General features: G+C 41.5%; 1 protein-coding gene and 1 pseudogene across 2 annotated transcripts in view; both read left to right on the top strand.

Moving 5' to 3' along the window:
* LOC129488723 (steroid transmembrane transporter SLC22A24-like) overlaps positions 1-13,435 on the top strand; it is a 73,492-nt pseudogene extending 60,057 nt beyond the window's left edge.
* The window catches only part of SLC22A25 (solute carrier family 22 member 25), a 121,221-nt gene that overhangs the window by 20,939 nt on the left and 85,449 nt on the right, over positions 1-14,833 (top strand). The window lies entirely within an intron of this gene.

Below are 14,833 nucleotides of genomic sequence, written 5' to 3'. Positions count from 1 at the left end.
CCACTTTTCTGGGGGAGGGGCAAGTACCCGAACCCCTTCTCTCTGTGTCTCTACCTCTTCTCTGCTTTTCTGGGGGAAGGGCAAGTACCCCTCAACCCCTTCTCCTTCACCCTTAGAGGCAAGTCTCACTTTTCTGGGGAAGGGGCAAGTACCCCTCAACCCCTTCTCCTTCATCCTTAGCTGCAAGTCCCGCTTTTCTAGGGGTCAAGAACACCCAATCCCTTATTTCCATACCCCAAACTCTTATCTCTGTGCCCCAATCCCTTATTTCTGTGCCCTGACCCCTTTCCCACTTTCCTGGAGGGTAAGAACCCCCGAACCCCTTCCCTCTGTGTCTCTATGCTCTCTTCTCTCTGGGTTTGCCTCCTTCACTGTGGGCAACCTTCCACCCTCCATTCCTCCTTCTTCTCCCTTAGCCTGTGTTCTCAAGAACTTAAAATCTCTTCAACTCACACCTGACCTAAAACCTAAATGCCTTATTTTCTTCTGCAACACCACTTGGCCCCAATACAAACTTGACAATGGCTCTAAATGGCCGGAAAATGGCACTTTCGATTTCTCCATCCTACAAGACCAAAATAATTTTTGTCAAAAAATGGGCAAATGGTCTGAGATGCCTTATGTCCAGGCATTTTTCACACTTCATTCCCTCCCTAGTCTCTGTTCCCAATGCGATTCCTCCCAGATCCTCCTGCTTTCCCTCCTGCTTGTCCCCTCAGTCCTAACCCGAAGCATTGCTGAGTCTTTCCAGTCTTCCTTTTCTACAGACCCAACTGACCTTTCCCCTCCTCCCCAGGCTGCTCATCACCAGGCTGAGCTAGGTCCCAATTCTTCCCCAGCCTCCACTCCTCCACCCTATAATCCTTTTATCACCTCCCCTCCTCACACCAGGTCTCGCTTACAGTTTTCTTCTGTGACTAGCCCTCCCCCACCTGCCCAGCAATTTATTCTTAAAACGGAGGCTAGAGCTAAAGGCATAGTCAAGGTTAATGCTTCTTTTTCTTTATCCCAAATCAGATAGCATTTAGGCTCTTTTTCATCAAATATAAAAATCCAGCCCACCTCAGGGAGTTCCCTTTCCTAGTCAAAGAAAGGGGTAACAGACGGCACCTGGAAAATCAGGTCACTCCCACTCTAATACTGCACCTGGCTCAGAGGGTCCTATGCCCACGGAGTCTCACTGATTGCTAGCACAGCAGCCTGAGATCAAACTGCAAGGTGGCAGCGAGGCTGGGAGAGGGGCGCCTGCCATTGCCCAGGCTTGCTTAGGCAAACAAAGCAGCCAGGAAGCTCGAACTGGGTGGAGCCCACCACAGCTCAAGGATGCCTGCCTGCCTCTGTAGGCTCCACCTCTGGGGGCAGGGCACAGACAAACAAAAAGTCAGCAGTAACCTCTGCAGACTTAAATGACCCTGTCTGACGGCTTTGAGGAGAGTAGTAGTTCTCCCAGCATGTAGCTGGAGATCTGAGAATGGGCAGACTGTCTCCTAAAGTGGGACCCTGACCCCTGAGAAGCCTAACTGGGAGGCACCCCCCAGTAGGGACAGACTGACACCTCACTCGGCTGGGTACTCCTCTAAAACTTCCAGAGGAATGATCAGACAGCTGAATTTGTGGTTCATGAAAATCCACTGTTCTGCAGCCACCGCTGCTGTCACCAAGCCAAACAGGGTCTGGAGTGGACTTCTAGCAAACACCAACAGACCTGCACCTGAGGGTCCTGTCTGTTAGAAGGAAAACTAACAGAGAGGACACCCACACCAAAAACCCATCTGTACATCACCATCATCAAAGACAAAAAGTAGAAAAAACTACAAAGATGGGGAGAAAACAGAGCAGAAAAACTGGAAACCCTAAAAAGCAGAGGGCCTCTCCTCCTCCAAAGGAATGCAGTTCCTCACCAGCAGTGGAACAAAGCTGGATGGAGAATGACTTTGATGAGTTGAGAGAAGGAGGCTTCAGATGATCAAACTACTCCAAGCTACAGGAGGAAATTCAAACCAATGGCAAAGAAGTTAAAAACTTTGAATAAAAATTAGATGAATGTTTAACTAAAATAACTAATGCAGAGAAGTGCTTAAAGGAGCTGATGGAGCTGAAAGCCAAGTTTTGAGAACTACGTGAAGACTGCAGAAGCCTCAGTAGCCAATGCAATCAACTGGAAGAAAGGGTATCAGTGATGGAAGATGAAATGAATGAAATGAAGCGAGAAGGGAAGTTTAGAGAAAAAAGAATAAAAAGAAATGAACAAAGCCTCCAAGAAATATGGGACTATGTGAAAAGACCAAACCTACGTCCGATTGGTGTACCTGAAAATGACGGGGAGAATGGAACCAAGTTGGAAAACACTCTGCAAGATATTATCCAGGAGAACTTCCCCAATCTAGCAAGGCAGGCCAACATTCAGATTCAGGAAATAGAGAGAACACCAAAAAGATACTCCTCAAGAAGAGCAACTCCAAGACAAATAATTGTCAGATTCACCAAAGTTGAAATGAAGGAAAAAATGTTAAGGGCGGCCAGAGAGAAAGGTCGGGTTACCCACAAAGGGAAGCACATCAGACTAACAGCTGATCTCTCAGCAGAAACTCTACAAGCCAGAAGAGAGTGGTGGCCAATGTTCAACATTCTTAAAGAAAAGAATTTTCAATGCAGAATTTCATATCCAGCCAAACTAAGCTTCATAAGTGAAGGAGAAATAAAATACTTTACAGACAAGCAAACACTGAGTGATTTTGTCACCACCAGGCCTGCCCTAAAAGAGCTCCTGAAGGAAGCACTAAACATGGAAAGGAACAACCAGTTCCAGCCACTGCAAAATCATGCCAAATTGTAAAGACCATCAGGGCTAGGAAGAAACTGCATCAACTAACGAGCAAAATAACCAGCTAACATCATAATGACAGGATCAAACTCACACATAACAATATTAACTTTAAATGTAAATGGGCTAAATGCTCCAATTAAAAGACACAGACTGGAAATTGGATAAGGATTCAAGACCCAACGGTGTGCTGTATTCAGGAAACCCATCTCACGTGCAGAGACAGATATAGACTAAAAATAAAGGGATGGAGGAAGATCTATCAAGCAAATGGAAAACAAAAAAAAGCAGGGGTTGCAATCCTAGTCTCTGAGAAAATAGACTTCAAACCAACAAAGATCAAAGGAGACAAAGAAGGCCATTACATAATGGTAAAGTGATCAATTCAACAAGAAGAACTAACTATCCTAAATATATACGTACCCAACACAGGAGCACCCAGATTCATAAAGCAAGTCTTGAGTGACCAACAAAGAGACTTAGACCCCCATACAATAATAATGGGAGATTTTAACACCCCACTGTCAACATTAGACAGATCAATGAGACAGAAAGTTAACAAGGATACACAGGAATTGAACTCAGCTATGCACCAAGCAGACCTAATAGACATCTACAGAACTCTCCACCCCAAATCAAGAGAATATACATTTTTTTCAGCACCACACCACACCTATTCCAAAATTGACCACATAGTTGGAAGTAAAACACTCCTCAGCAAATGTAAAAGAACAGAAATTATAACAAACTGTCTCTCAGACCACAATGCAATCAAACTAGAACTCAGGATTAAGAAACTCACTCAAAACCACTCAACTACATGGAAACTGAACAACCTGCTCCTGAATGACTACTGGGTACATAACAAAATGAAGGCAGAAATAAAGATGTTCTTTGAAACCAACGAGAACAAAGACACAACATACAAGAATCTCTGGGACACATTCAAAGCAGTGTGTAAAGGGAAATTTATAGCACTAAATGCCCACAAGAGAAAGCAGGAAAGATCCAAAATTGACATCCTAACATCACAATTAAAATAACTAGAAGAGCAAGAGCAAAGACACTCAAAAGCTAGCAGAAGGCAAGAAATAACTAAAATCAGAGCAGAACTAAAGGAAATAGACACGAAAAACCCTTCAAAAAATTAATGAATCCAGGAGCTGGTTTTTTGAAAAGATCAACAAAACTGATACACTGCTAGCAAGACTAATAAAGAAGAAAAGAAAGAAGAATCAAATAGACGCAATAAAAAATGATAAAGGGGATGTCACCACCGATCCCACAGAAATACAATCACCATCAGAGAATACTACAAACACCTCTATGCAAATAAACTAGAAAATCTAGAAGAAATGGATAAATTCCATGACAAATACACTCTCTCAAGACTAAATCAGGAAGAAGTTGAATCTCAGAATAGACCAATAACAGGCTCTGAAATTGTGGCAATAATAAATTGCTTACCAACCAAAAAGAGTCCAGGACCTGATGGAGCCACAGCCAAATTCTACCAGAGGTACAAGGAGGAACTGCTGCCATTCCTTCTGAAACTATTCCAATCAATAGAAAAAGAGGGAATCCTCCCTAACACATTTTATGAGGCCAGCATTATCCTGATACCAAAGCCTGGCAGAGACATAACCAAAAAAGAGAATTTCAGACCAATATCCTTGATGAACATTGATGCAAAAATCCTCAATAAAATACTGGCAAACCGAATCCAGCAGCACATCAAACAGCTTATACACCATGATCAAGTGGGCTTCATCCCTGGGATGCAAGGCTGGTTCAACATACACAAATCAATAAATGTAATCCAGCATATAAACAGAACCAAAGACAAAAACCACATGATTATCTCAATAGATGCAGAAAAGGCCTTTGACAAAATTCAACAATGCTTCATGCTAAAAACTCCCAATAAATTAGGTATTGATGGGACGTATCTCAAAATCATAAGAGCTATCTATGACAAACCCACAGCCAATATCATACTGAACGGGCAAAAACTGGAAGCATTCCCTTTGAAAACTGGCACAAGACAGGTATGCCCTCTCTCACCACTCCTATTCAACATAGTGTTGGAAGTTCTGGCCAGGGCAATTAGGCAGGAGAAGGAAATAAAGGATACTCAATTAGGAAAAGAGGAAGTCAAATTGTCCTTGTTTGCAGATGACATGATTGTATATCTAGAAAACTCCATTGTCTCAGCCCAAAATCTCCTTAAGCTGATTAGCAACTTCAGCAAAGTCTCAGGATACAAAATCAATGTGCAAAAATCACAAGCATTCCTGTACACAAATAACAGAAAAACAGAAATCCAAATCATGAGTGAACTCCCATTCAAAATTGCTTCAAAGAGAATAAAATACCTAGGAATCCAACTTACAAGGGAAATGAAGGACCTGTTCAACGAGAACTAGAAACTACAGCTCAATGAAATCAAAGAGGATACAAACAAATGGAAGAACATTCCATGCTCATAGGTTGGAAGAATCAATATCATGAAAATGGCCATACTGCCCAAGGTAATTTACAAATTCAATGCCATCCCCATCAAGCTACCAATGACTTTCTTCACACAATTGGAAAAAACTACTTTAAAGTTCATATGGAACCAAACAAGAGCCTGCATCGCCAAGTCAATCCTAAGCCAAAAGAACAAAGCTGGAGGCATCATGCTACCTGACTTCAAACTATACTACAAGGCTACAGTAACCAAAACAGCATGGTACTGGTACCCAAACAGACATCTAGACCAATGGAACAGAACAGAGCCCTCTGAAATAATGCCACATATCTACAACTATCTGATCTTAAACCTGACAAAAACAAGCAATGGGGAAAGGATTCCCTATTTAATAAATGGTGCTAGGAAAATTGGCTAGCCATATGTAGAAAGCTGAAACTGGATCCCTTCCTTACACCTTATACAAAAATTAATTCAAGATGGATTAAAGACTTAAATGTTAGACCTAAAATCATAAGAACCCTAGAAGAAAACCTAGGCAATACCATTCAGGACATAGGCATGGGCAAGGACTTCATGTCTAAAACATCAAAAGCAATGGCAACAAAAGCCAAAATTGACAAATGGGATCTAATTAAACTAAATAGCTTCTGCACAGCAAAAGAAACTACCATCAGAGTGAACAGGCAACCTACAGAATGGGAGAAAATTTTCACAACCTACTCATCTGACAAAGGGCTAATATCCAGAATCTACAATGAACTCAAACAAATTTACAAGAAAAAAACAAACAACCCCATCAAAAAGTGGGCGAAGGACATGAACAGACACTTCTCAAAAGAAGACATTTATGAAGCCAAAAAACACATGAAAAAATGCTCATCATCACTGGCCATCAGAGAAATGCAAATCAAAACCACAATGAGATACCATCTCACACCAGTTAGAATGGCCATCATTGTACCCTAAAACCCTAAAGTATAATTAAAAAAAAAAAAAAGTCAGGAAACAACAGATGCTGGAGAGGATGTGGAGAAATATGAACACTTTTACACTGTTGGTGGGACTGTAAACTAGTTCAACCATTGTGGAAGTCAGTGTGGCGATTCCTCAGGGATCTAAAACTAGAAATACCATTTGACCCAGCCATCCCATTACTGAGTATATACCCAAAGGACTATAAATCATGCTGCTATAAAGACACATGCACACATATGTTTATTGCGGCACTATTCACAATAGCAAAGACTTGGAGCCAACCCAAATGTCCAACAATGATAGACTGGATTAAGAAAATGTGGCACCATGGAATACTATGGAATACTATGCAGCCATAAAAAATGATGAGTTCATGTCCTTTGTAGGGACATGGATGAAACTGGAAAACATCATTCTCAGCAAACTATTGCAAGGACAGAAAACCAAACACGGCATGTTCTCACTCATAGGTGGGAATTGAACAATGAAAACACATGGACACAGGAAGGGGAACATCACACTCCGGGGACTGTTGTGGGGTGGGAGGAGGGGGGAGGGACAGCATTAGGAGATATACCTAATGCTAGATGACGAGTTAATGGGTGCAGCACACCAACATGGCACATGGATACATATGTAACAAACCTGCACATTGTGCACATGTACCCTAAAGCTTAAAGTATAATAATAATAATAATATAAAGAAGTAGAATCTGGGCCAAAAAAAAAAAAAGATCCAGCCCAGCTGATGGCTCCTTTGGCAGCAACCTTGAGATGCTTTACAGCCCTAGACCCTAAAAGGTCAAAAGGCCGTCTTATTCTCAGTATATATTTTATTACCCAATCTGCTCCCGACATTAAATAAAACTCCAAAAATTAGAATCTGGCCCCCAAACCCCACAACAGGACTTAATTAACTTCACCTTCAAGGTGTACAATAATAGAAAAAAGTTTCAATTCCTTGCCTCCACTGTGAGACAAACCCCAGCCACATCTCCAGCACACAAGAACTTCCAAATGCCTGAACCACAGCGGCCAGGCATTCCTCCAGAACCTCCTCCCCCAGGAGCTTGCTACAAGTGCCAGAAATCTGACCACCAGGCCAAGGAATGCCTGCAGCCCAGGATTCCTCTTAAGCCATGTCCCACCTGTGTGGGACCCCACTGGAAATCGGACTGTTCAACTCACCTGGCAGCCACTCCCAGAGCCCCTGGAACTCTGGCCCAAGGCTCTCTGACTGACTCCTTCTCGGCTTAGCGGCTGAAGACTGACGCCGCCTGATTGCCTCAGAAGCCCCGTAGAGCATCACGGACGCCGAGCTTCACGTAACTCTCACAGTGGAGGGTAAGTCCATCCCCTTCTTAATCAATACGGAGGCTACCCACTCCGCATTACCTTCTTTTCAAAGGCCTGTTTCCCTTGACTCCATAACTGTTGTGGGTATTGACAGCCAGGCTTCTAAACCTCTTAAAACTCCCCAACTCTGGTGCCAACTTAGACAATACTCTTTTAAGCACTCCTTTTAGTTATCCCCACCTGCCCAGTTCCCTTACTAGGCTGAGACACTTTAACCAAATTATCTGCTTCCCTGATTATTCCTGGATTACAGCTACATCTCATTGCTGCCCTTCTTCCCAATCCAAAGCCTCCCGTGCGTCCTCCTCTTGTATTCCCCTGCCTTAACCCACAAGTATAAGATACCTCTACTCCCTCCCTGGTGACCGATCATGCACCCCTTACCACCTCATTAAAACCTAATCACCCTTACCCCACTCAATGCCAATATCCCATCCCACATCGTGCTTTGAAAGGATTAAAGCCTGCTATCACTCGCCTGCTACAGCATGGCCTTTTGAAGCCTATAAACTCTCCTTACAATTCCCCCATTTTACCTGTCCTAAAACCAGGCAAGCCTTACAAGTTAGTTCAGGATCTATGCCTTATCAACCAAATTGTTTTGCCTATCCACCCCGTGGTGCCAAACCCATATACTCTCCTGTCCTCAATGTCTCCCTCCACAATCCATTATTCTGTTCTGGATCTCAAACATGCTTTCTTTACTATTCCTTTGCACCCGTCATCCCAGCCGCTCTTCACTTTCACTTGGACTAACCCTGACATCCATTAGGCTCAGCAAATTACCTGGGCTGTACTGCCGCAAGGCTTCACAGACAGCCCCCATTACTTCAGTCAAGCCCAAATTTCATCCTCATCTGTTACCTATCTCGGCATAATTCTCATAAAAACACACGTGCTTTCCCTGCTGATCGTGTCCGATTAATCTCCCAAACCCCAATCCCTTACAAAACAACAACTCCTTTCCTTCCTAGGCATGGTTAGTGTGGTCAGAATTCTTACACAAGAGCCAGGACCGCACCCTGTAGTCTTTCTGTGCAAACAACTTGACCTTACTGTTTTAGCCTGGCCATCATGTCTCTGTGCAGCGGCTGCTGCCACCCTAATACTTTTAGAGGCCCTCAAAATCACAAACTATGCTCAACTTACTCTCTACATTTCTCATAACTTCCAAAATCTATTTTCTTCCTCATACCTGATACTTATACTTTCTGCTCCCCAGCTCCTTCAGCTGTACTCACTCTTTGTTAAGTCCCACAATTACCATTGTTCCTGGCCCGGACTTCAATCCGGCCTCCCACATTATTCCTGATACCACACCTGATCCCCATGACTGTATCTCTCTGATCCACCTGACACTCACCGCATTTCCGCATATTTCCTTCTTTCCTGTTCCTCACCCTGATCATGCTTGATTTATTGATGGCAGTTCCACCAGGCCTAATCACCACACACCAGCAAAGGCAGTGTATGCTATAGTAAAAGCCACTAGCCCGCGTCTTAGAACCTCTCATTTCCTTTCCATTGTGGAAATCTATCCTCAAGGAAATAACTTCTCAGTGTTCCATCTGCTATTCTACTACTCCTCAGGGATTATTCAGGCCCCCTCCCTTCCCTACACATCAAGCTCGAGGATTTGCCCCCACCCAGGACTGGCAAATTAGCTTTACTCAACATGCCCCGAGTCAGATAACTAAAATACCTCTTAATCTAAGTAGACACTTTCACTAGATAAGTAGAGGCCTTTCCTACAGTGTCTGAGAAGGCCACTGCAGTCATTTCTTCCCTTCTGTCAGACATAATTCCTCACTTTAGCCTTCCCACCTCTATACAGTCTAATAACAGACCAGCCTTTATTAGTCAAATCAGCCAAGCAGTTTTTCAGGCTCCTAGTGTTCAGTGAAACCTTTATATCCCTTACAGTCCTCCATCTTCAAGAAAAGTAGAATGGACTAAAGGTCTTTTAAAAACACATCTCACCAAGCTCAGCCACCAACTTAAAACTGGACAATACTTTTACCACTTTCCCTTCTCAGAAGTCAGACCTGTCCTCAGAATATTACAAGGTACAGCCCATTTGAGCTCCTGTATAGACGCTCCTTTTTATTAGGCCCCAGTCTCATTCCAGACACTGGACCAACTTAGACTGTGCCCCAAAAGAACTTGTCATCCCTACTATCTTCTGTCTAGTCATACTCCTATTCACCATTCTCAACTACTCATACATGCCCTGCTCTTGTTTACACTGCCGGTTTACACTGTTTCTCCAAGCCATCACAGCTAATATCTCCTGGTGCTATCCCCAAACTGCCACTCTTAAATCTTAAAGTAAATAAATAATCTTTGCTGGCAGGACTACGCTGAATCTCCTTAGGCACTCTGTAATCAGATGTCCTAGGTCCTCCCAATTCTTAGACCTTTTATACCTGTTTTTCTCCTTCTCTTATTCCATTTAGTTTCTCAATTCATCCAAAACCATATCCAGGCCATCACCAATCATTCTATATGACAAATGTTTCTTCTAACATCCCCACAACATCTCCCCTTACCACAAGACCTCCCTTCAGCTTAATCTCTCCCACGGTAGGTTCCCATGCCGCCCCTAATCCCGCTCGAAGCAGCCCTGAGAAACATCGCCCATTCTCTCTCCATACCATCCCCAAAAAATTTTCGCCACCCCAACACTTCAACACTATTTTGTTTTATTTTTCTTATGAATATAAAAAGGCAGGAATGTCAGGCCTCTGAGCCCAAGCCAAGCCATTGCATCCCCTGTGACTTGCACGTATACATCCAGATGGCCTGAAGTAACTGAAGATCCACAAAAGAAGTAAAAACTGCCTTAACTGATAACATTCCACCATTGTGATTTGTTTCTGCCCCACCCTAACTGATCAATGTACTTTGTAATCTTCCCCACCCTTAAGAAGGTTCTTTGTAATTCTTCCTACCCTTGAGAATGTACTTTATGAGATCCACCCCTTGCCCCCAAAACATTGCTCCTAACTCCACCACTTATCCCAAAACCTATAAGAACTAATGATAATCCACCACCCTGTGCTGACTCTCTTTTTGGACTCAGCCCACCTGCACCCAGGTGAAATAAACAGCCATGTTGCTCACACAAAGCCTGTTTGCTGGTCTCTTCACACGGACGTGCATGAAAGTAACCAGTGTGACTCATTTTAAAAACACATATAAATTTGTCTAGCACAGTGGCTCACACCTGTAATCCCAGCACTTTGGGAGGCTGAGGCGGGTGGTTCATGAGGTCAGGAGATCAAGACCATCCTGGCTAACATGGTGAAACCCTGTCTCTACTAAAAATACAAAAAAAAAAAAATTAGCAGGGCGTGATGGCGGGCACCTGTAGTCCCAGCTACTTGGGAGGCTGAGGCAGGAGAATGGCATGAACCCGGGAGGTGGAGCTTGCAGTGAGCCGAGATGGCGCCACTGCACTCCAGCCTGGGCGACAGAGCCACACTCCATCTCAAAAAAATATATATATAAAAAAAAAAAAATATATATATATATATATAAATTTAAAGTATATTAATACTGTATAATGATCCCTATGTTCAGAGATAGAAATGGGATTAAGGCATAAAGAAAAATGGAAAGAGATACATATATGAAAGGAATTCATGACTCAATTAATGAGGTCACTGTCTCATACAATTAGGAATATGATAATTGAATGCAACATGCTTAATGTCCAAAGAAGAGAAATTTATGCTGCACAAAATGTAAAGACTGTTGCTCCTAGGTTACAGATCTGTGAAACACGTTACTATACTGAATACTGTAGGTAATTGTAACAATGCTAAGTATTTGTCTATCTAAACATAGAAAAGATATAGTAAAAATATGGTATTAAACATTAGTGTTTATTGTATGTCAAATCATTTCACAATAAAAACACTCAGAAAGCTGTAAATATAAGGGAATTTCTCAACCCTTATTAAGGGCATCTAATATAACCCTATAGCTAACATTATATGAAATAATAAAACTTCCAATCTAACCTAAGATTAGAGGACAAGGCAAGGATATATCAGGCCCTACCACTTACAATTAATATTGTACTGAAAGTCCCATCTATTTTCACAAAAGAATAAGAGGCAAAAGATAGGAAAATAATAAGCAAAACTGTTTGTACTTGCAGATGATGTAATTGTGTAATAGAAAACTTTAAGGAATCTGTAATAATGCTACTAGAACTAAGAAATGAATTTAGCAAGGTGACAGAATGTAAGCTTAATATATAAAAGTCACCGAAGTAGTGAGCATAATTACCCAATAGGTAGTTTTTCAACCTTTACTTCCCTCCCTCCATCCTCCTTTTGGAATCCCCAGCATTTATTGTTCCCATCTTTGTGTTCATGTGTACCCAATGTTTAGCTCCCACTTACAAGTGAGAGCATGCAGTATTTGGTTTTCCATTTCTGCATTAATTTGTTTTGGATAATGGTCTCCAGTTGCATCCAAGTTACTGCAAAGAATATGATTTGATTCATTTTTATGGCTGTGCAGTATTCTATGGTGTATATGTACCACATTTTCTTTATCGGGTCCACCAATCATGGGCACCTAGGCCTTTGCTATTGTAAATAGTGCTTTGATAAACATACAAGTGCAGGAATCTTCTTGGTAAAATGATTTCTTTTCCTTTGGGTACGGTGATGGGATTCCTGGGTCGAATGGTTATTCTCTTTTTATTTTATTTTTTCTTGTTTTTAGTTCTTTGAGAAATCTCCAAACTACTTTCCACAGTGGCTGAACTCATTTGCATTCCCACCAACAATGTAGAAGCATTCCCCTTTTCTGCAGCCTCCCCAGCATCTGTCATTTTTTGACTTTTTCATAATAGACATTCTGAAGAGTGTGGATGGTATCTCATTGTGGTTCTGATTTCCATTATTCTGATTATTAGTGATAATGAGTATTTTCTCATTCATTTGTTGGCCACTTGTATGTCTGTCCGTGTCCTTCTCCCACTTATTAATGAAGTTACCTGGTTTCTTCCTGTTGATTTAAAGTCCTCGTAGATATTAGTCCTTTGTCAGATGTATAGTTTGCAAATATTTTCTCCCATTGTGTAGATTGTCAGTTTACTCTGCTGATAGTTTCTTTTGCTGTACAGAATAAACTTAGTCTTTACTATGCAAATGCAGGTATTAGTACAAGAGACATTTATGATGTATAAATTTTCCAATATTCCAGCCTATCTCATATGGCTTCAACTGATATCAAAGATCTACTTGCAGCAGATTGAGGAAGAATCTTTGATACACTCAGTCTATTTGCAAGCAGGAAACATTGCTTCTAAGAAGATCTGCTACTGATTACCTGTTGGTGCTTTAGGGTTTCAAATGCAAAGTTTCACTTGTTAAAACATCCCTTAAATTTCAAAATATACTTTCCTTTTGCTAGTTTTTACAAGTTGTTTTTGTTCCCATTATCTAATGTGTTCCCATTTCTCAAGTTTTAGAGGAGTTTAATGCTCAGATGGTGTTACCTCCAGCTTGCCATTGCTGACACTTGTGCAGTCATTGCCCCTACCTTCCTCACTTACTTCTCATTATGCTTCTTGGCTAGGATTTCTACCAAGACTGTCCAGCAAATAGTCTTGTGCTGAGTAAGTCAACACTTTGGATCTTGACATTTTCCAATCCTTGACTTTAGCCTTGAAGTTCTACCTTAAAAGTCAAAATCCTGTTTATGTTTTTGTTGGTTTTAGAGTGGACAGCATGTCGATTCCAAGTCCTGGAAATGACACTGACATCCGGTATCACCGCTATTGAACAGATAATTTGGAGAGGACTGGCTTTTGCCATTGCTGACTGACACACCTTCCAGCTGCTGGTTTCCCTGTCTTTGTCTTCTTTCTGCCCTCAAGGTATAAGCTCTCTCCCTTCCTTTGCCTTATAACCTTCAGATGCAAGGTACATGGAATTAGGACATGGGAGTTCTATCAGGTGCCTTGTGAACACTTGAACATATTCTCTACTAATCTATGCCCTGTGTGCAATTCAAGAAGCATAAGAAATAGGGTTGTCAGATAATATTGAGAACACAAAATTCAACTTGATTTTCGATAAACAACAAATATCTTTTAATAATACTTCAAATATTTCATGGACCTTAGTTATACTTATTATTTTTTTATCTTTTTTCCTATAGATTATTGGGGTACAGGTGGTATTTGGTTAGATGAGCAAGCTCTTCAGTGGTGATTTGTGAGATTTTGGTGCACCCATCACCCAGACAGTATACACTGCACCCTATTTGTATTCTTTTATCCCTCACTCCCCTTCCCCCAAATTCCAAAATTCATTGTATCATTCTTATGCCTTTGCATCCTCATAGCTTAGCTCCCACATATCAGTGAAAACATATGGTGAATGGCTTTAAAATTTCTATTTATCTGAGAGTTCTGTATTTTTATTTGTTAATTGGATAAAATATGGGATGTTCCATTAAATTCAAATTTCAAATAAATAAATAATTATATGTTCAAAATATTGCAGGGGACACAGTTTACTAAATAACTATTTGCTATTTCTTTGAATTCAAATTTAACTAGACACACTATATTTTTACTTGCTAAAACTTGGAACCTCCCCTGAATAAGAGAGGAACCAACATGATTCGTAGTCTGCATTCCCTGCAGTGAAGGTGTATGCAGAGATGGTCATCTTCATATTGCCCTAGTAATGGCACAAGAGAATGTAAATTTATATCTACAAGTGATATGGTTTTGGTCTGTGTCCCCACCCAAATCTCATGTTAAATTGTAATCCCCAATGTTGGAGGTGGAGCCTGGTGGGAGGTGATTGGATCATAGGGGCAGATTTCCTCTTTGATGCTATTCTCATCATAGTGAGTGAGCTATCGCAAGATCTGGTTATTTAAAAGCATATAGCACCTCTCCTGCTCCAGCCATGTAAGACGTGCCTGCTTTCTCTTCACCTTCTGCCATGATTGAAAGTCTCCTGAGGTCTCCCCAGCCATGCTTGCTGTTCAGCCTGCAGAACTGTGAGCCAATTAAACCTCTTCCTTATAAATTACCCAGTCTTGGGTATTTCTTTATGGAAGTGTGAGAATGGACTAATAAACCAGGTATAACTGAACAAGTGGTGGGTATTAGATGAGAGAGAAAAGGCATCTCAGGATAAAGGTTATGTGAAAAATGAGTGAGA

Source organism: Symphalangus syndactylus, chromosome 1 (genome assembly GCF_028878055.3).
Source record: "Symphalangus syndactylus isolate Jambi chromosome 1, NHGRI_mSymSyn1-v2.1_pri, whole genome shotgun sequence".
NCBI lineage: Eukaryota > Metazoa > Chordata > Mammalia > Primates > Hylobatidae > Symphalangus > Symphalangus syndactylus.
Note: the sequence above shows the minus strand (reverse complement) of the source record. Positions and strands in the feature narration are given on the sequence as shown.